This window comes from Pimephales promelas, chromosome 5, assembly GCF_988280905.1.
Source record: "Pimephales promelas chromosome 5, fPimPro1.hap1.1, whole genome shotgun sequence".
Classification (NCBI taxonomy): domain Eukaryota; kingdom Metazoa; phylum Chordata; class Actinopteri; order Cypriniformes; family Leuciscidae; genus Pimephales; species Pimephales promelas.
In genome coordinates this window covers 5,701,785-5,722,150 of record NC_142773.1, presented here as the reverse complement: position 1 = coordinate 5,722,150, position 20,366 = coordinate 5,701,785, and the positions used below count along the sequence as shown (strand labels likewise).

The following is a 20,366-nucleotide window of genomic DNA, read 5'->3' as shown; positions in this document are numbered from 1 at the left end:
AACCTCCATCTCCAGCCAAACCTCCATCACGAGCCAAACCTCCATCACCAGCCAATCCTCCTCATCCTGCCAAACCTCCATCACCAGCCAATCCTCCTCATCCTGCCAAACCTCCATCACCAGCCAATCCTTCTCATCCTGCCAAACCTCCATCACCAGCCAATCCTTCTCATCCTGCCAATCCTCCTCATCCTGCCAAACCTCCATCACCAGCCAATCCTCCTCATCCTGCCAAACCTCCATCACCAGCCAATCCTCCTCATCCTGCCAAACCTCCATCACCAGCCAATCCTCCTCACCCTGCCAAATCTCCATCACGAGCCAAACCTCCATCTCCAGCCAAACCTCCATCACGAGCCAAACCTCCATCACCAGCCAATCCTTCTCATCCTGCCAAACCTCCATCACCAGCCAATCCTCCTCATCCTGCCAAACCTCCATCACCAGCCAATCCTTCTCATCCTGCCAAACCTCCATCACCAGCCAATCCTTCTCATCCTGCCAAACCTCCATCACCAGCCAATCCTCCTCATCCTGCCAAACCTCCATCATTAGCCAATCCTCCTCACGCTGCCAAACTTCCATCACCAGCCAATCCTCCTCACCATGCAAGTCCTCCTTTACCAGCCAATTCTCCTCACCATGGAACAATTGCACAAACACAAATCAAGGCCAGGCCCACCAACTACTCACTCTTGCTCCCCAGATACCTTCCCTGTGTCAAAATATCCAGAAGAACAAGGTAAAAATGAAGTGGTTTGGATATATTTCACAGTGTCATTGCTCAGAGTTTTACTTTGTATTCATTGTGCTTATTTTAATGATACATGATATATGGGAGGGAAAAATGGTCTGTGGAGCAAAATGGTCCCCCTACAAATTGTTCACCAAAAACCTGATGGGTCTGGCACTAGGCAAATGGTTAGAAAGTGAGGTAGGGTTGCATTCTCAAATTGTACTGTATATGGTTACCTTTTGTTTTGGTTCCTTGTTTTATTTTGATTCTTTTTGTAAATAGGTTGTGAATGGGTACAGTATCTACACCATCTTAAAATCCGATTGAATGTGTCGGGAATGAAACGGGCATATTTAATCGATTCATACCAGATGACTGCAATCTGGAATGGAAGCCAAAAGGGCTTGAAAAAGGTTTTTGTATTTAAACACAAACTTCAAAGTTTTTAAAATCGCTATTGTATTGTTTGTAGCTTGATCCATCCAGCTATGATGTTCTTTTTGGGGTTGTTTGTGTCAACGACAACCATTGGACATTTATAGTAAGTAACTTTCTAAATTTCTACAGAAGTAGATGCATGAATAGATGGTAATGTAAACTTAAGATTATCTACTGACACTTAATGTTTGTTTTGTTTTTCAGGCAATGTTTCCAAAATTGTCAAAATCCATATATATTGACTCTGTTGGTACTAATGAATGTACAATTTCTAAATGCAAGGATGCTACAAGGCAAGTATTGTATGAAAATCAACATTTACATGTGGGGATGCCACTCAATTGTGCATCCTGCACAACAGGATTCCACATCATGTGGTGCATTTTTGTTTGCAAAGTAAGCTATATGTATGTGTATATGGGAATTTTTACAGTCTTTATTGATAAGACCTAATTTATTTAGGGCATAACTGCTCACATCAGCTAGCAGAGCTGCTTTTTATGGAGGAAGAGATTACATTTTCAAACGAGGAAGGCATTGTTTCACTGCGCCTGGAAATTGCAAAAATGCTAAGAGAAACTGGTGAGAAATAATAATTTGAATTTGTGTAGCCTTGACTACCTTTAAGTTTTCTGGGCATGACAGTAATCTGCATATTACAGATGACCTTTCACAGCTCTGTCATTCATGTGGAGATCATCATAGGCACAAAGACCAAACTGTGCAATGGGTAAGAACAATTTACAGTATAAATATGCTTTGAAAACTACTCGCCTAACAATTAACTTATTCTATTGTTTGCTCTTCCTTCCTTAGATTGAATGTACAGAATGTGAACCATTGGGACTGTGTGGGTAGACCTTCCACTGTTGGCAAATATAGCTGCCCTGCATGCTTGTAGTGCTTTTGTCCTGCCTTTTTTTCCTTCTATTTTTATTGCTGTTATGTTTGTTTGTTGAACATTGCTAATAAATGCTGCTAATTAATCCAGTTATTAACTGGATCCTACCTGTATGTCTTTAATATTAAAATTATATTTGCATAGCTATAACTTATCACCTTGCTCCACTCTTAAAGTCCCTGTAAAGTCAAAATTAAGTATGTGTTCTGAGTGTCACACCACAGAAAAATGTGTTATTAGCCACCCAGCCAAATTTGAATGATAAAAAAGCCGGCAAGTACATAAAATAAGCTATCAAAATCATGAAAAAATGAGCAGTTATCTCTGTTTTCAAACGCTGGGGGCGTGTCCACTGGCTGTGCTGAAACCACGCCCACTAGCGGGAGCTGTCGACGGTGATATTAGGTGAAACTGCTTTCGCGACGGGAGGATGAACACTGAGGCGGGAGATAGATGTTTCGGCCCCGTTCACCAGTAACAGCAGATTATCAGTGAATCCCAGTTGTCTCTGAGGAAAGTTTATAAAACTATCCTGTGTAAAATGATCACTACAGAGGCGGGTGTTGGCGAGGTAGACTCTCTAAAAACCTCTTCTTGATGTGATCGTTTTTAGGGAATTTAAATAAAAGATACCGATCTGTTTTGTACATGATCGCATCCAGGTAGCCTCTGCATGTCCGTGTCAAAGGCATAGCTAGGTAGCAAACTGTAGGCTCAGCTGTAGTAACTAATAGTACTGACAGTCACTCGCGATTGAGCGGTGAATGCGAATGTGCTCGGGGAGTGTTATTGTGTGTTAGGGGAGAGATCAGACTCTGTCCGTCATCAAATAGGTGTGTCTCCAGGAGCTCATGGGCTCCAGTGCGTCATCGAGCCCTGTTTTAGCCCCGCCCAAACAATCTGTAAAATTGCAATGGTGAAAAACTGTTTAACGGTCTAACTCCACATTTCAGTACTTCACAGTTCACAGTCTTTGTAATATGTTTTAGCAATACATATGTAACATTTATAATGTGTTTAGAACTTTTTTTTGTAGAATTGCCTTTACAGGGACTTTAAGGAACATTTATGGAGTGTTGTGTGCACTTTAACTCATTTCTCAGCTTAAATACATAAATTGACGTGTTCCTTTAACCACAGTGCATTGCCGCTAAATTTAAATTAAGCCACAAACCAGGCATCACAAAATAATCACACACGCACTGCAAAAACACAATGCAAATACTTTAACATAGCCACTTACAATTTTCATTTAGATATGATTTCCATCGAAACGAATGTAACAAAATGATGAAGGCGTGATCTGTGTTTCTCGACATTGAGAAGAAGAAAAAACATAACTTCCTTTAAAGGCACAATATGTATTTTTTTCTGCTTTAAAAATAGCAAAAATAACTGTATCTATGTTATATATTTCTATTAGATGTGTACTTACATTATCCCGATAGTTTCCACCAACTTTCAAATACAGAGAAATTTATAGTTTAATTCTAAGACACGGGACGTTTCTTTATTTCTGTTTCGTCGCCCGTCTATGGCGTCATATAACCTTTGACTCCTCTATTTTCTCTAACTTCCTGCGAACCCAGCGAAACCGCTAAACACAAAGGGGAACACTGGACTACCGCCAAAAAAGCAAAGAAAATGATGAAGAAAAAAAAGTAGTATGTATTTTTATGTGTGTAAATCACATGGCCGCACACAAGCTCTCACTCTTAACAGACACACTGTCCCTGGCGCTCACAGTAACCGGGTCGTCTCACTCAAAACAGCCAGCTGTTGCTGTCAGCGAGCCGCCGCACATTGAATACTCATATGAGTCAAGCTGCGAATGTAAGTTACGTGCCCGCCCCAACTTTGTGTACTCCAAACAGCCCATTGTATTTTAAGTGTGAAATGTATGTGTGCAGGTTTTGATCAAACGAGAGATAAGCAGAAAGGGTGTGAGGTTGAACAGCAGCTAAACACAGGAAACCTTAACGAAGATGTCATTGTTCTGTCTAGATAAATATATGGTTAACAAGTATAGTTCAAAGCAACATCAACAGGTTTCCTTTTAAGGCTGCATAGGGGACAATCTTCTGCAAACCAGATGCAGCCTACATAGAATTATTTCCTGTGTTTAGGGTATATAACCTGGGCGAAAAGGGACAAGCCTTCGCCTTCACATGTAGATACTGCCTGTATGTTGAATGCCATTTCAATTTTATTTCTTGCAAGAAATAAACTTTTGATACTTTGACTTTTAAGAGGTTTTCCACTTGTCTTCTTCCTCCTACCTTTTCGAACAGAGAATTATTTCCAAAACAAGCGATAGAAGATGCAAACATTAATTTAACAATAATATGGAAAGCTTTCAAATCTGCTAAGTGGATCTGTAGCCGTCTAACATCTGCTGGAAATCCAGGTAAAACTATCTGCGTGCATGTGCTTTCCCCCCAGTTAACATGACCCCCAAGTGATCCGTAACACCGGGTCTGCAGCTGTTAGCCACTTAGCTAGCTAACAACTCGCTACCCAGTCAAAGCAAACTACCACCATAATCATACATTTGAATTATTTTTTTTTTTTGAATACCTACATTTCCTATGATTAAATAAATCCTTGGTGGCCAGGTGGCGCACTTTTACATATTTTACATCCAGCCACAGCATATTGATATGCGATCGCCATTGTATGAGGAGGGGTTATGCACAATATACTGTATATCTATCTATCTATACTAATTCTCTAATAATTCTCTCCGTCTCTCTCTCTCATTTAAATGGGCAGTTTGGGCGGCCATACAGGGCGAAATTGGTCGTAAATTTGGCGTAGGTGGCATCTATGAATATGCAGTTCTTACATTTACAAAAAAAAAAAAATTGATGTTTGTAACCATGCCAAAAAAATCACTATGGTCCGTTGTAATTTGTTTGTTAGGCAAATCTTTGGAGATACAGATTCTGAGACAGTGAGCCTGAGGGTGGTATAATGAGGAGATACCACAATCTCTCCACTTGTCTACTGCCACCTATTCCTCCACCTACTCCTGACACATCATTAACTGAAACCTGCCAGACTTACACAATCTATTTTCGATTTTATGTGACGAAATGGGAGCGGAACATCAGAGCTTGTTATCACATACGGCCTTTCGATGGCTATCACGCGGCAAGGTTTTGGCACGACTCTACGAACTGAGGGAAGAGTTAAAAACTTTCCTTAATCAGGAGAATTCAGGGTATGCAGAGCTAATTGCAGACATGGAATGGTGTTCAAAACTTGCATATCTCGCCGATATTTTTAAGCATCTCAATGACCTGAACACAAAAATGCAAGGCAAAGATGAAAATATTCTCACTTCTACCGACAAATTGCGAGGCTTCAGGTCCAAGCTCGTCCTCTGGCGTTCTTTTGTTGAAAATGGCCAACTTGATGTTTCCCTTGTGCAATGCACACTCAAACAGCAAACTCCCTGGGCTTATCACCCAGCATCTGAAAGTCCTAGAGGAGAGGTTCAACTTTTATTTTCCAGTTGAGACTTATGCTGAGTTTGACTGGGTCCTTGATCCTTGGAGTACATCAGGACTGGAAAGTTCAAAAGGCATGCCACTGGAAGTACAAGAACAAATTGCAGACCTAAGGGAAGATCGCAGTTTAAAAATGAAATTTCAAGACATGGCTTTGGACAGTTTTTGGATTACTGTGGAGAAAGAATATCCAGCTGTTGCAAATAGTGCCATTGAAGTTCTGATGCCCTTTTCCACAACCTATTTGTGCGAACTGAGTTTTTCTAGACTGTCATACATCAAAAATAAGTACAGAGAACGTCTGAGAACAGTGGATCAGGAGCTTCGTGTCTGTCTTTCATCCATTCCTGCCAGAATTGATCATCTGTGTGCATCATCTCAGGCTCAGGTTTCCCACTCAAAGGGCAAAAAAATTTATGGGCAAAAACAATGAATTCATCTTGCCTCTCCCTGGTCTCAGTTCCTCCAGTTGCTACACCTACCCCTCACATGCCATATAGCTCTATGGGCCACATCTCTGCCACGCCTCAAATGTCAAATGAGCATTTCTTCAGGCCCACGTTTAGACTGGGGAAGACAGGCATTGGACCTATTCCTTGCTCTGGTAAAATCATTTAAATTTAAAACATTCTCTGAGTACAATTTTTCAAATGATATAGACTAAGAAAACTGTTTGGTCTGTAAATGCTTCCTTAACTCTTTTTGTAGCTGTTCAGCTGCTGCACAACTGGGGACAGAAACTATACCAGTGAATAAAATATCAGTGTTACACTGGTTACTATGCCTGAAGTTGAGCAGTTGGATGAATGGCTTAAAGATTCAAGAAACGCCACAGACTAAACAAAACATGGTGTGTGTGTGTGTGTGTGTGTTTTATTTATTTTGTTATCTGAAGCTACTTACGATTAATGATCGATTAATGTATGTATGCATGTATGTGCCCAATAACCGATATGCAGAACCGATTTGTATTTACTGTTATACTTCTGACCAAATTATTACAACACAAATGAACTGAACAAACCATTTTATTTATGACAATCACTCCCTCTTTCATGTTAAATTAAATCTTCAAATTACAATAAAAACATTTATATTATTACATTATATAATTTATTTCTAAATTATAGATATAATTTATAAGCATCAGCAGCAACAATGTTGACAACAGGCAAAATAAATGTTAAAAGTCTAATGTTTTCATATGGACAAAATAATTGACAGGGGAGTCATATCAGGGGTCGGGAATCTTTTTTTGACCAAAGAGCCATTTTTAATTTTTGGTTAATGCATTTTTCCAAAAGAGCCACAGGAAATATATAATACATATTATATACATATACATATAATATACATATATACATATAATACTATTATTAAAGTCATGCTTTTTTCAATAAAATTTCAACAGTATTAGGCTAAAATCAAACAAATATTTAGCAAAGTTTCAAAATTAATTGTGAAGGGCTTTCATTGTTAGCAACTGATGAGCATAAATCTTTTCCGTCTGCGTAAGTGAGAGAGAGAGAGTGAGTTAGAGTGAGAGAGAACAGAGTACTTAAATCTACTGCGTTTATGTGAATAGGCCTACTCGACTTGGCATTTTGATATATTTCTGTATTTATTTGGCTGTTTTGGTGCGCAACTGAAGACAAAGGCCTAACGTTACTCTGCTTTTCTGTGTTGCGCTCGGAGCGCGCGTGCACAGCATCTTGCCAGTAATTCCATTCTCTTTCGTGACTTATCGCGCTTTTAATATTTCTTTTCAATTTAAAGCACATCCTGCTCTTGTTCATTGCTTCAATTTTTGTTATTAATAACTTAAAACAGAATCATCAACTGAAATCTGCGTGGATTATCAAAAATACAACACATTTATCATGTCATAAAGGGTCTCAGCGGCAAAAGTGAAATTATTAAAGTTTATAGCCTTCTTTTACATTTTTGCTGCTTTTTGCCATTAGGCCTACCTTAAACAAGCTGTTTACGTAACACTCACGACTCGAGCGCGACCAGAACTACGCACTTTTGCCGGTTGCTAAGAATTTAATTGTCAAAAACGTTTAACTAACTTCGGTAGACTGTGCTACAAAGGAATTGTAACTGGCTGATTTTTCTGCAGAGAGCCGATCTGTATTGATGCGTCTTATTTTTTTGTATCGCTCGTTTGTTGGTGAAGGGTGAGAGACCTCGTGAGCCACATGATTATTTCCAAAGAGCCAGGTGTGGCTCACAAGCCATTTATAGGTTCCCAACCGCTTCATGATCAGAAAGCTAGATCATGAAATGCTTTCTGACAAAGTGCTGTTTACCTGCAATTACACAGAACTATAACAGACCATAGGCTACTCAAACACGATTGTGCAAGTGCAGATAATGAATAATTAATTTCTACAAAGCGTTATATTTAGATGTGTATTAGTGAAATAATTGCTATAGTAAATGATAATCTAATCTAGCGTGTTTAAACAAGATAATCTTGTCAAAAGCCTGGGCATTACTGATCATCAGTGAGTGCTCAGCAATATGAAATAACTTTTTTTTCTCGAGACTAATGGTGAGCAAATACAACAGATAGAGAATTAAATTCAGCACTTTTGTTTTCCACATGCACTCATTCATGTCTGTTTTATTTAATTCATGTAAAGTTACGTCTTTATTGGGGCGGGGCAGGGATTACGGATTGCATGTGTACGTGACTCCATGAGTTCGTCTCAATTTTTTAGAACCAAGCTGCATAAATAGACTATATCAGGCATTTATGTCTCAAATCTCATTTCTGCATGTCTATTTTGTTAAATAAAGTTGAATAATTAAAGCAAGTAGAACATTTATTTTAGCTGTACACAGAGTTTTTGTTGACTAATCTCCTCAGGCGCGTGCTGCAATGGCGGAATTCTCAAAACCGCCACAAGATGGCGCCTTCTATCGGCAAATCCGATATTACAAAACCGATACCCGATTATGGGAAAATGCTTAAATATTGGGAAAAATATCGGTAAACCAAAACATCGGTCAATCACTACTTATGATTGCTGTACAAATTTGCTCTGTGCCTATATAAGTATTCACAGCTGTACAAATTTACTCTGTGCCTATATAAGTATTCACAGCTCTCATCTATATTTTCAGATCATTAATCAAAACAGAAAATAGAATTATACAGTTTTATATCATGTATTTTTATCTTTTCAGATATCTGCTCTGAGTGCGGTTGGAGGACAAAACACCAAACAAATTACATGGAACATATTCAAAGGCTTTTCTCAGATTCAGTAGCTGAAAAAATGAACTGGAAAGGAGTCAATGGGAAGAAGTGAGTCAAAGAAATGCTCACAAGAAGTTTGTTGATCCTTGAGTATTATATAGGCTTATAAGAATTTGAATGTTAGAGTATTTTGTAAACCATCTCCACAATCTAAATAATATTTATGGCTAAGATATTAGTATTTCTTAAAATTAATTTGTTACTTTAGTAATTCAGTCCCATCAAACATATAATTACTTTTGTGATATCTGATTCTGATCAATTTTAAGGGATAGTTCTTCCACATTTTTATTTATTTTATTTCCTGTTAATTTACTCACTCTCAGGCTATTCAAGATGTAGGTGTCTTTTTTTCTTCTTCAGTTGAACAATTAAGAAGTTTAGCTGAAACCATAGTCCTCTGTGATTCTTATAATGGAAGTCAATTCTACCGTCACTTTAAGAGCGTTACAAGCCTGGCTCAAAGCAAGCAACAGAATATAGGGAAAGGACACGGAATAATTTATACGAGATTTATTAAATTAATAGAATTTTAACAGAATAAACTTTGCACAGCCAGTAATAAAATTAGCTTTAGCAAAAGTGAAAATGAAAGCAACAGTGTAATGAAATTAAACAAATTGAAATGAAATGAAAGAAACACAAAAAAATCCTAAACGGTGCGGGAGAGATGCAAGGAAGGCTGGCTCTCTCCCTGGTCTCATCTGAAGCGTCTTTAAAGGCCCAGATCAGGAACTAATTACCACAACTCCAAACACCTGCACCCAGCTCACCTGTAGGAGACACAGCACACAGCCAGGAGGAGGAGCCAGGCAAAGCCGTGACAAGAGTCATAAAAACATACTGTATACCGGCAAAACAATTAAACCTCAATGTATCGTCAGGTGCCACAGGTATTGATTTTATTTTGCAAGTGTATGTTCCCCTTTAAATTAATATTTAAATAGTTAAAATACCTGTTTGTCCCTTAAATGATCTGCATTACTGAAGAACTATCAATTAGGAGCTTATTAGTCGGGGGAAGATGGAGATGTTTATTGCACTTTTTTTTCAACAGGAGCTGTAATGCTACGTTCACACCAGACGCGAAAAGCACGTCAAATTCGTGCCTAACGCGTCTAGTTATATGCTTGACCACTTTGAATCCATTTGCGCGTAAAAAACAAAAGCGAAATCCAATGAAACTCCAGAGGCGAAACCCATTGATGGCCATCTTTTTACAAGATGGCTGATGTTGATCGAGCATTCGTGGAGAGAGTCACCGCTCTGTATTTGCTCTGGAAAGCAGAACAGCGGTGTCTGGGTCGTCGTCGCCATACTTGGGTCCAACAGACCCTCCAGAGGCGTTCCCAGTTCGGCGAATTTCATCATTTGCTCCAGGAGCTGCACCTCGATGACGGCCACTTTAAGCGGTACTTCTGCTTATCCCGCACCCAGTTTGATGACCTGTTGTCCCACATCGGAGTGTGGATCGCCCTTCAGGACACCAACTACAGGCTCTCTGTCCCAGCTGTGGAGCGCCTGTCCATCTGTCTTTGATTAGTAAATGTATATAAATGTTAAATGCAGTATATTAAATATATGCTAATATACGCTATGCTATCATTGTTTTTCAAACTGTGTGGTACGGATACCACTGTTGGTGCTCTTTCTATTGATACTCAGTTAACTGCTATAACGTTAACCTAAAAAATAAAATATTATTTTGGCAGACATGATAATGTCTCTATCGGTAAGCAATATGTAGTGCTCTTTCTAGTGATAACGTTACTCGGTTAACTGCTATAACCTAAAAATGATACTGTCATGTCTCTATCTGTAAGCAATATGTAGTAACGCTACTCTTTCTTTTGATAATCAGTTATTGGTTATTAGCACACTAATGATTTAAAGCATATACACATATACCCTTTTGCTTGGAAGATTCAAAACTTTTTGCTTGCAAAATTGCTAGCAAACAAACAAATATGGTCAAGTCAAGTCACATTTATTTATATAGCGCTTTTCACAATACAGATGGTATCAAAGCAGCTTCACAGTGATAACATGAAAGTAGTACAACACAGATCAATAATATTGTTAAATATTAAATATCCCCAACTGAGCAAGCCAAAAGCTAGGCAACAGTGGCAAGGAACCAAAATCAGATTGGATGGAGAAAAAAACCTTGGGAGAACCCAGGCTCAGTCGGGGGCCAGTTCTCCTCTGGCTAACATTCATATTGTTTATATATAAATATTAAATATAAATATTGTTTATATATAAAACGGCGCGATAACATATCGCCGGCGTTGAGTCGTCTCTTCACAGGCGTTGGTCTTCCCATCACAGGCGTTGGGGCATCCGAAATCCCCGTGAGAGACTGGATACAAAACTGGACCTGACGAACGCCATTTTTCTCGGGACAAACGTCCTGAGATAACAGCAGAAAGGCAGATGGGAAATAATTAGCATAGCTGATGTTCATAATGATTTCCATTATAAGGGAGTCGGTGTTAGAAAACCACTATCTCACAAACTCTCCGCAACCCAACCATACGCGCCGACCCGTTTGACTAAGGCTGTCGAGCCCCACTGTCGCGGAAATGCGTTTCAGTCGCGGAAATGCGTTTCAGTCGCAAACGGTTCCGTATGGCATAACAAAGGACTAAAAGGTAAGCTTTATGTGAATGCTTGACTAAAGAGATGCGTTTTTAATCTAGTTTTAAACTGTGTCAGCGAGTCAGAGCCTCGGACCGTATCGGGAAGGCTATTAGATAACATATGGTGCATTAAAGTAAAACAGACTGGCTATTGTATATTGTGTAACTACAAAAGGAAAACATTTTCTAGGAAAACATTCTCCATCGTTCTCCTTGCAGTTGTGGATGCGAGGTATCGCTTCCGGGTGATCGATGTTGGGCGGTACGGCAGGACCAGCGACGGTGGGATTCTGGCAAACTCTGCCTTTGGACAGGCTCTCTGTGCTGGTACACTTCATCTGCCTCCTGACCAGCCTCTTCCCGGTGCTGATGAAAGAGGACCCCAGTCCCATGAGGCGTTCCCGCTGCGGAGGAAACTCATGCGGCCCTTCCCTGGACGCACCCTTCCTCCAGAGAGGCGTGTCTTCAATTACCGCCTTTCCAGAGCCAGACTGGTGGTGGAGAACGCCTTTAGCATCATCTCCTCACAGTGGAGGATGTACCGCCGCCTCATCGAGGTCCACTCAGAAGTTGTGGAGAAGTGTGTGAATGCGACGTGTCTTCTCAACAATTTTCTGAGGTATTCAGAGGGGAGAGAGGCACCTGCTGCGAGGGACACGTGACATGCTGGAGAGCCACTGGCAGGTCTGGGTCGGGTTGCGGCCAACAACTCCTCCAGAGAGACACTCCGGGTGAGGGATGTCTTCATGGCACACTTCTCGGCGGAGGGAGCAGTACCATGGCAGCCGACGGAGTAGCGTTTGAAGTTCTCCTCATGACTTCCTCACAACGGCTGTTTTAAGAGCTACCCACAAACCTATAAAGAGATAAACTCTCTAAAAATACTCCATTATTATTATATTTTGTATTTTTTTCCCCAGGTTGTCAGCCCCAGTTCCAGGATGTCAGGTCCACAACATGCACATTTATTAAGTTGAGAGGCTTTTTCAAAATGTCAGGTTGTCCATGGTAGTATATCAGGTTACATTATTTATTTATTTTTGTTTTGATAATAAATGGAGCCAGCCTCCAAAAGTAAAGAACCTGTCCTGTGTTTTTTTTTTCCTTTTTCAACACTGTCCGGACACTAATGTTGTCTAATGTTGTCTTTACATTACAATAATAATGTTTCATATAATCTACATTTAGATATGGAATAAATAGCAATCAATACAAAATCAAAATGTTTCATATATTGAAATTAATGTATGTGCTAAAAGGTTTGCTTTGTTTGTGCATTAGAACCACACCAGGCATTTAGTCATCTTAATTATCTTAAGATAATTTATTGAGGCCAAACATAAAGTAATTTGAAGTAAAACATAAAAAAAAATATTGAGGCAAAACGGAAAAAAAAAATATTTAGGCAAAACATATAAAATAATAATATGAACTGAAAAAAATTAACAATATGTGCAAACTATTTACATTAAGAGACAGGAAAAAAAGGACCTCGCTTGGAAGTTGGAAGAGCCGCATGGAACGGCAGAAGAGGAAGGAGGGCATTCTGCGTTTCCTGCAGAGCCTGCCACATCTTTTTTTAATTTTATTTTTAAAGTTTACTGTGTGGGGGGTCCAATTGTTCCAAATTTATCACAATGGTGCTATTTTCCATTGCCAATTTATACATTTAAAATTTAACTGTTTCTTTTAAATGAGGCGGCATGCTCTGCAGAAAAGGCAGAAGGCTGAGGAGGAAGTACTCATCAGCGGAGCGTGGCGGTGGGGTTGGAGGTCTCGCCTGAGGTTGTGTCAGAAGCTCCAACAACGTCTGATCCACCTCCGAAGGACCATCCTGGGACCGCTCACTGGGCTGCCGTTGGGCTCTCCTCTGTTGGCCTGTGAAAGCGATTTTCATGGTCACAGTAAAGGCTATCTGTGTCAGTGACATAGACAGTGCTCAAATGCAAGTGTGAAATTGTTTTGAACTATATATCAAGTAATTACCAGTACCAGTTATACTTCAGACATGTATATAGATAAACATGAAAATGAACAGTAGCTAAAATGTATGTATGTACTATTGCCTTCACACATCTTTGAGTTCAGCAGCAGGGGCTGCAGGACCAGGGACTGGGGAGACAGGAGAAAAGGCAAGGGATCTCAGAATATTCTCTTCCCCCCTCTGATCATTTTCCTCTGTCAAGACAATATTAAATGTTAATACAATACATTGGTAACAATGATCATAGAGAGATTACATTTCTTCATCTGTAAACAATGACAGCATATATGCCTTGTAATGTGGATTCATTGGAAACATACCAGTCTCTGTCTCCTACGCCGTTTCTCCAGGTTGTCCCTGGTCCTCGAATGGTTGTCCACTCTGATCCGGGCCTCGACCCCCTCCATGTTACCACTAGTCTCCCGTGGGGTGACGAAGGGGTCGAGGAATCCCAAGATCTGAGAGTACTTCCACCTCTTCCCAGACCCTGCTGCTGACCCACTCCTCTTGTCCATCTCCTTCCTCTTCTCCTTCAGATATGTGTCCTCTTCCTCTTTTTTCTGCAAAAGCCCTCTGAATAAACAATATTTTGCAAGCAAAAATGTAGCTGTATATAAGCGGGAAAATAATTGTAAAATAGTGCAAGGCAGCTTGCTAGCTGGTTAGCAGGTCAATAACGTGACTGAAAAGTACAAGGAAAATAGTTAAAAATAGCTAGCTGCTTAGCAGGGCAATAACGTAAAAATAGCTAGCTACTTAGCAGGGCAATAACGTGACACAAAAGTGAAATGTGTAAGTATATATATATATATATATATATATATATATGCGCGTGTAAAAAATATATCCATAAGTATTTTGCAACGTCTTTATACACATTACAGGAGTAATACAACACAGGACAAAACATCGATATTTTTTTAAATATGCAAATTGTTGATCATCGCAATTTCAATAAAACTGTAAACCCTCGCTCAGAGTTTGCATGTTTTGACGTCCACATGTTCTTGTTCAAGAAATTACAGTGACTGTAGCATTTCTATCATAAAGAAGTGGACAAATGTTAAAGATTAATTTGTATTTACAACTTACCAGGTTGCCCAATCTCCTCACTGACCCTCTTCCAAGCGAGGTCTTTTGTTCCTGTCTCTGTAAAAATATGAAGTGGCATCATACAATTCTGGGTGACTTCTTACAGCAAGAATTATTTTTTCCTCCATGGCTGTCTGTGATTTTGGAATGAAAGATTCTGAGCGGCAGTTTACGTGACTTTACCTCAGCAGACAGCTAGGCTCCTGATTGGTTAAAGTTGGCGCGAATTGACGGCAAAGTTCAGATTTTTCAACTCGGGCAGCAGACGCGAATTCGCGTCAAAGCGTGAATGCACAAAATGCACCATTCGCGCCATCTTGACGTGTGAATGAGGCGTATTCGCGTCTACCGCGCCGCGCTATAAGCTTCATTCGCGCTGCAAGAATTTTTCATGTTTGTAATGCGTCTTTGTATTGACTTAACATTGAAATCATTCACGCCTGACGCCCTATTCGCATCCGGTGTGAACGCACCATAAGGAGTAATCAGTCCGATTCTGACGCCATCTGTTGGTTTAATCTTGGTTTAATCGGTTAGCTTCAAATTCAAGGACCTTTTTAAGGACTTTCCTGGTCCAATACTCTCAAATTCAAGAACTTAATGTGGGACACATGTTGTGTCCAATAACAAACATTGGGATACCATTGTAGTAGTTTTGTGCGAACGTGAACCTCATGACAACGTACAACACAAAGTACCTCACACAGGAAACACAACGTAACACGTAAATGTGCGTAACTAACATAAATGAAGAAAGCTAGTATGCATAGGCCACAAAGCTTTGGCGAAATAACACATTAGCGGACCGGAGCGAATAATACGGATTTTTTTTCCAGAAAATGTTTTGCACAAAATAAATTCAAGCACTTTCAAGGCCATTTATCTATTTATGTTTATTTGAAAAAACTTTCCAGGGCCTTGAATTTTTTTTCCAGAAACTTTCAAGGATTTCAAGGACCCAAAGACCCAGACAGCAAACTGACATTGAATCAACGTGGAAACGACGTCTCTCATGACATTGAAACAACGTTGATTTTGCTCATCGAATTAACGTTGAACCAACGTCAGACGCGGCATTCATTAAAGCTAAATGACAATCGAAAATTGGTTTGCTTTCATAACGTTGAAATAACGCGTTGATTTCAAGTTGATTTTCCGTTCGTTTTGAAAGAATGTTCACTTTTTGAAAGAAGTCTGACGTTGGTTCAACGTTAATTCGATGAGCAAAACAATGTCAGATCAACATTGTTTCGATGTCATATTTCCACGTTGATTCAATGTCAGTTTGCTACCTGGGGAGGCATTAACTTTTAAACTCATTAACTCAAATTATTAACATCTAAATTATTTTAAAATTGACATAAATTCCTGACCGTATCTAATAATGTATAGACTCGTTGTTGTGACTTCAAGACAAAACAAAACATTAAAATTTTGCAAAAATACTAATAATAATAGTTTTGTTTTACAGAGTATTCTTTAATATTTAAAACCATAGCAAAAATACTTCTTTACATTTGTGCACAACTTTGGGTGAATCTCAACGCCATTGCGGTCACGGTGACCTTGAGGTAAGTCTAGCATCAACGTTTCACGCCGAGCATAGTTTCAATCGAGTTCCCTTAACAACTTATATTAACTCGATCTTAATATTTCTAATGTTGATTATTATCGATCCGTTTAAACTTTGTTCATGGTCCTTTGACATGCTTCCCTCCAAATGAAACAAAAATAAATAATTCAGAATTCAATTAAGAATTTTTAATTAGGACAACATCACATTCTTTATCATGTCTGAGTGAAGTAGTGCAAGTTAGATAAGTTAACATTACTATGAAAGTGACTCCGACTTTTATGGCACGAACAAAACTAACATTGACTAGCTGGGCAGTTAACGTTAGCTCTTCTTTGCATAGACATATACACTATATCTTCTTTGCAGCTTGGCAAATAATTAGTTGTTAGGCTAACCTTAGACGCCATTTTAATGAATGCAATTTACGTGAATAATCTTTACGAGTACAGTCTCTGATCTGTGGAAGAAACTAAAGTGTAACAAAATTGTAGCAGGATTAAGGTATTGCACAGACAAACGTCAACAAACATTGTACTAGAAAATATACACATTTTGATCCTGTAAGAAAATGTTTATTTTACTTATGTAAATTGTAATAGAGGAATGCATAGGTGTCATTTACACTGGTGATGCTGGGGACATGTCCCCACCATTTTTTTTTGAAATGGCTGATTTTGCCCCCACCACTTTTTGAAAGCAGTTGGTTAAAATGTTTTGAAAAATCAAGCGAACCAAAAAATGTTAAAGGTTTATTTGAACAAAATTAAACATGCAATGCAATTTATATACAGAAAGCAACAATGTACATTGTCCAAAAAAATAAAACTATTACTGATTCTAAAATGAACCTAAAACAAAACATGTTTGCACTAAAACTTTTACACAGTTTCTTCTTGTCCAAATTATCCATTCTCTCTCTGTGAACATGACAAACAGCCACGCTGTTGAGTCGGGTTTGTGACATTGAAGAGCGCAGCCAGGTTTTCAGGCATCTCAAGGTCATCTCTCAGCAGATGGGGCAGGAACAACGAACAACAAACACAGAAGTGCCTCAACTTGACTGAAGAGACCACGGACCTCGGGAACCATGTTCCTCATGATTTGTGTCACTTCTGAGCAGGTTTCGTAGGTGTAATTGCCAGTGAACATGGCCAGCTGCACCATTAGGGACTGAAACTGCAGCTCTGGATACAGGTCAACCACATCATCAACTTGACCAGAGAGTAGGACTTTCTCCAGCTTGACCAGGTGCTGTAGCCCTTCCTGTTCAAACCGTTTTGTCAGCTGTGTTGTTACAAGGACTGGGAAGAACTGTACACGGTTCCTTTTCTGTGGATCGAACATAGGACTCAGCTGGGCCAGTCACTAGCGTAGCCAGGAATCATAATGTAGGTGAGCCCAGAGAAAATCAGGTGGGCACAGCCTCCCAGCTAACAATGACCTGGCGGACCGCCAGCTTTATTTGGGTGGCACGCCACCAGCGGTTTGCTGCGGTTGGTCCTCCGTCGGCACACCGCCGGCATGCCGATTGTTGAGCAGCTAAACTGTGTATTTGTAAATGTGAATAAAATTGAACCTTTTTTTATTATTTAAAATGGATGGGCTCAAATTACTGTAGTAAAAACTTTTTAAAAGGCAGAAGACGCTCTTGCAGCAGCACTTGATTCTATTTTTTTATAAGATCAACATGCTATAGCACTTGCATATTGTCCTCCTGTTCATATTGTTTCTTTCAGTTTGCTAAATGAATGTCTGCTAAATGAATGTGTAAATATAATAGGCCTATGTAAAAGTTTTAAGCCAGTTATTGTTTTAACAAGATGTTCAAATAGCTACAACTGAAATATCAAGTCGCATTAAATGTTACATTTAGCTCAAGTTACGTTAAATAGTATTTGTAACATTTTTTTTTTTTTACTTTACTAGAGTTTAAGGGAATCACTTTGCACTTTTTATATGAGTTTTCATGAGTTAATCAATTTAATGAGATTGTTTTCCTCATTGTTTATTGTATAATTATTATAATTAACCTTTTTTTTTTTACTCAATCTGTTTCCATTCACCCTATTCACATTAGGTTTTAACCATACCTTATAGCTTTAACACCTCCGCCTATGAATTTGCAGGATTTCTATCCAGATGCACATTTTAAATGTAAGCATAAAAACAGCTGAATGGAAACATGACTATTGTTACATTATGTTGAGAATTTATATTATGCTAATTTAATTTAATTTTCATATTTTTTATGTTGAAAAAAAATTATAAAATGAATTGACAATAAAGAAAATAGCATATTCTAAATAATTCAAGGCCTATGCACTGTTGGGTTACTTTTGAAACATTTGATGAAACTGAAATTTAAAATGAAAAAATGTAAATTAAAATTTTCATTGCAAAGACAAAAGATAAAATATTTTTTCGGTTACATGGTCATACTCTGGTATATTTAGGCTAAAAAAACAAAACAAAAAAAACGAGTAACACAAAAAATCTATCTGATATTATGCTCTGTTACTTTTGACCCATCTGTGTGTTACTTTCGTCCCAAATGATGGGGTCAAAAGTAGGGTTGCAACGGTATGAGATTTTCACGGTATGATAATCGTCTCAGAAAATATCACGGTTTCACGGTTTCACGGTATACGATATTAAAACTATCATTATTATAATCAGCATCAGCTACAATGGCCCTTAAATGAATAAAAATAGATATTGTTTTTGGTTGAACATGGTTTATTGTAACAAAGGTTTTTTCAATAGAGTCTTTGGAAAATGTATATTTATTTCCTCAGAAATTCTGGGTTGTCTGAAATAACTGATCTGGATTCTGTGATTGAATACAAAATGTATTTTTGAGAATGCAATCAGATAAAATGTAACAACTTTAGTTTGTCTACACAAGAGAAGTTTAATAAATTAAAACATGGACAAAAAACTATACACAATAGTAATATATTTTAATCATAGGCTTAACCAAACTTTTTTTTTCCAGGTTGTAGGGGAGAGCGGGGCACAACCTAACGCTTTTTGCTTTTGGCTCAATTAATTAAAAAATAATTAGGTTAGATTAATACTTTTTTTACACAAGCAACATGCACATCTCTGCTACAAATGAACACTTAAAGTTTTTTTCTAGGACCTACCATTTTCGTACAGTTGGACTGAAAGTGACAGAAGTGCAAATGTTACAACTTACCCCATATGCGGGGTTAATTGTAACAGATAGAGGGGTTAGTTGTAACACTTGTGTGTAACACACATAATTCAGTACTATTTTATTTGTATAGTTTGATATTGTTTGTGCATCTGTATAGACAGATATCCATACATATCCCTCATCCAATCATCCTTCTATTATGGATCAATATCATGGATAGAGTAGAGACATAGAAAAGGGCTGCATAGTTTTGCAATAAATAATAATAAATAAAATTATAAATATTGTAATTGCAATTAAATTAGATTTGTGTGTGGCAGCTGCATGATGTACAATTATTATTATTATTATTAATAATAACAGTAATGATAATACAAATTAGCTTAAAATAAAAATTTAAAGGGTTTATTGCATTAATAACAGGCCATATTTTTAATAAATAAACAAGTTATCATTCATATTACACTAAATTTTAAACATTTTAAATCCCAACATTGTTTGTGAACGTCTAACAAAGTTAAATGTATACTCAAACCTGAAAAGTTGTGTGGCTCCGTTTTCATTTGATTATCATTGTACACTTGGAGGCTTAGTTGTACCACTCTGTTAGAATTAACCCCGCTGTGTATTACATATTTTAAACCTAGCTAACAGTCGCTAGGAATTGCTGACATGTTTCAAAACGGTGCTATGTTTGAGCCAACAAGACGGTGATTAAGGCAATATAAAGTTAGATTTGGAAACGTATACTCAGAAACCGAAAAAAAACCTATGATGAAAAAAATTACTTTCATGGTGTCAAAACACTCTTTGTCCAGTATCTTCACGAAATATAATCAAAACTTTCCGCAAATTCGCGGGAGACCGTCTTCTGGCAGCAAGAGAAAAATAGCGGAAAGACAGCCTGCTTGATCCTGAAGAACTGTGTAAACGGTCCGTGTTACATTTAACCCCGCGTTAACACCTACTGAACACCTATGAGTTTCAGTCAGTGTATTTGATGATTATTCTTTAAAAAAATAATTATAAAGTGCACATTAAGTGTTCTCTGTCTAGA

General features: G+C 38.3%; 1 pseudogene; it reads left to right on the top strand.

Moving 5' to 3' along the window:
• Positions 1–1,836: 1,836 nt before the first annotated feature.
• Positions 1,837–12,294, top strand: LOC120470874 (uncharacterized; annotated as a pseudogene).
• Positions 12,295–20,366: the final 8,072 nt, after the last annotated feature.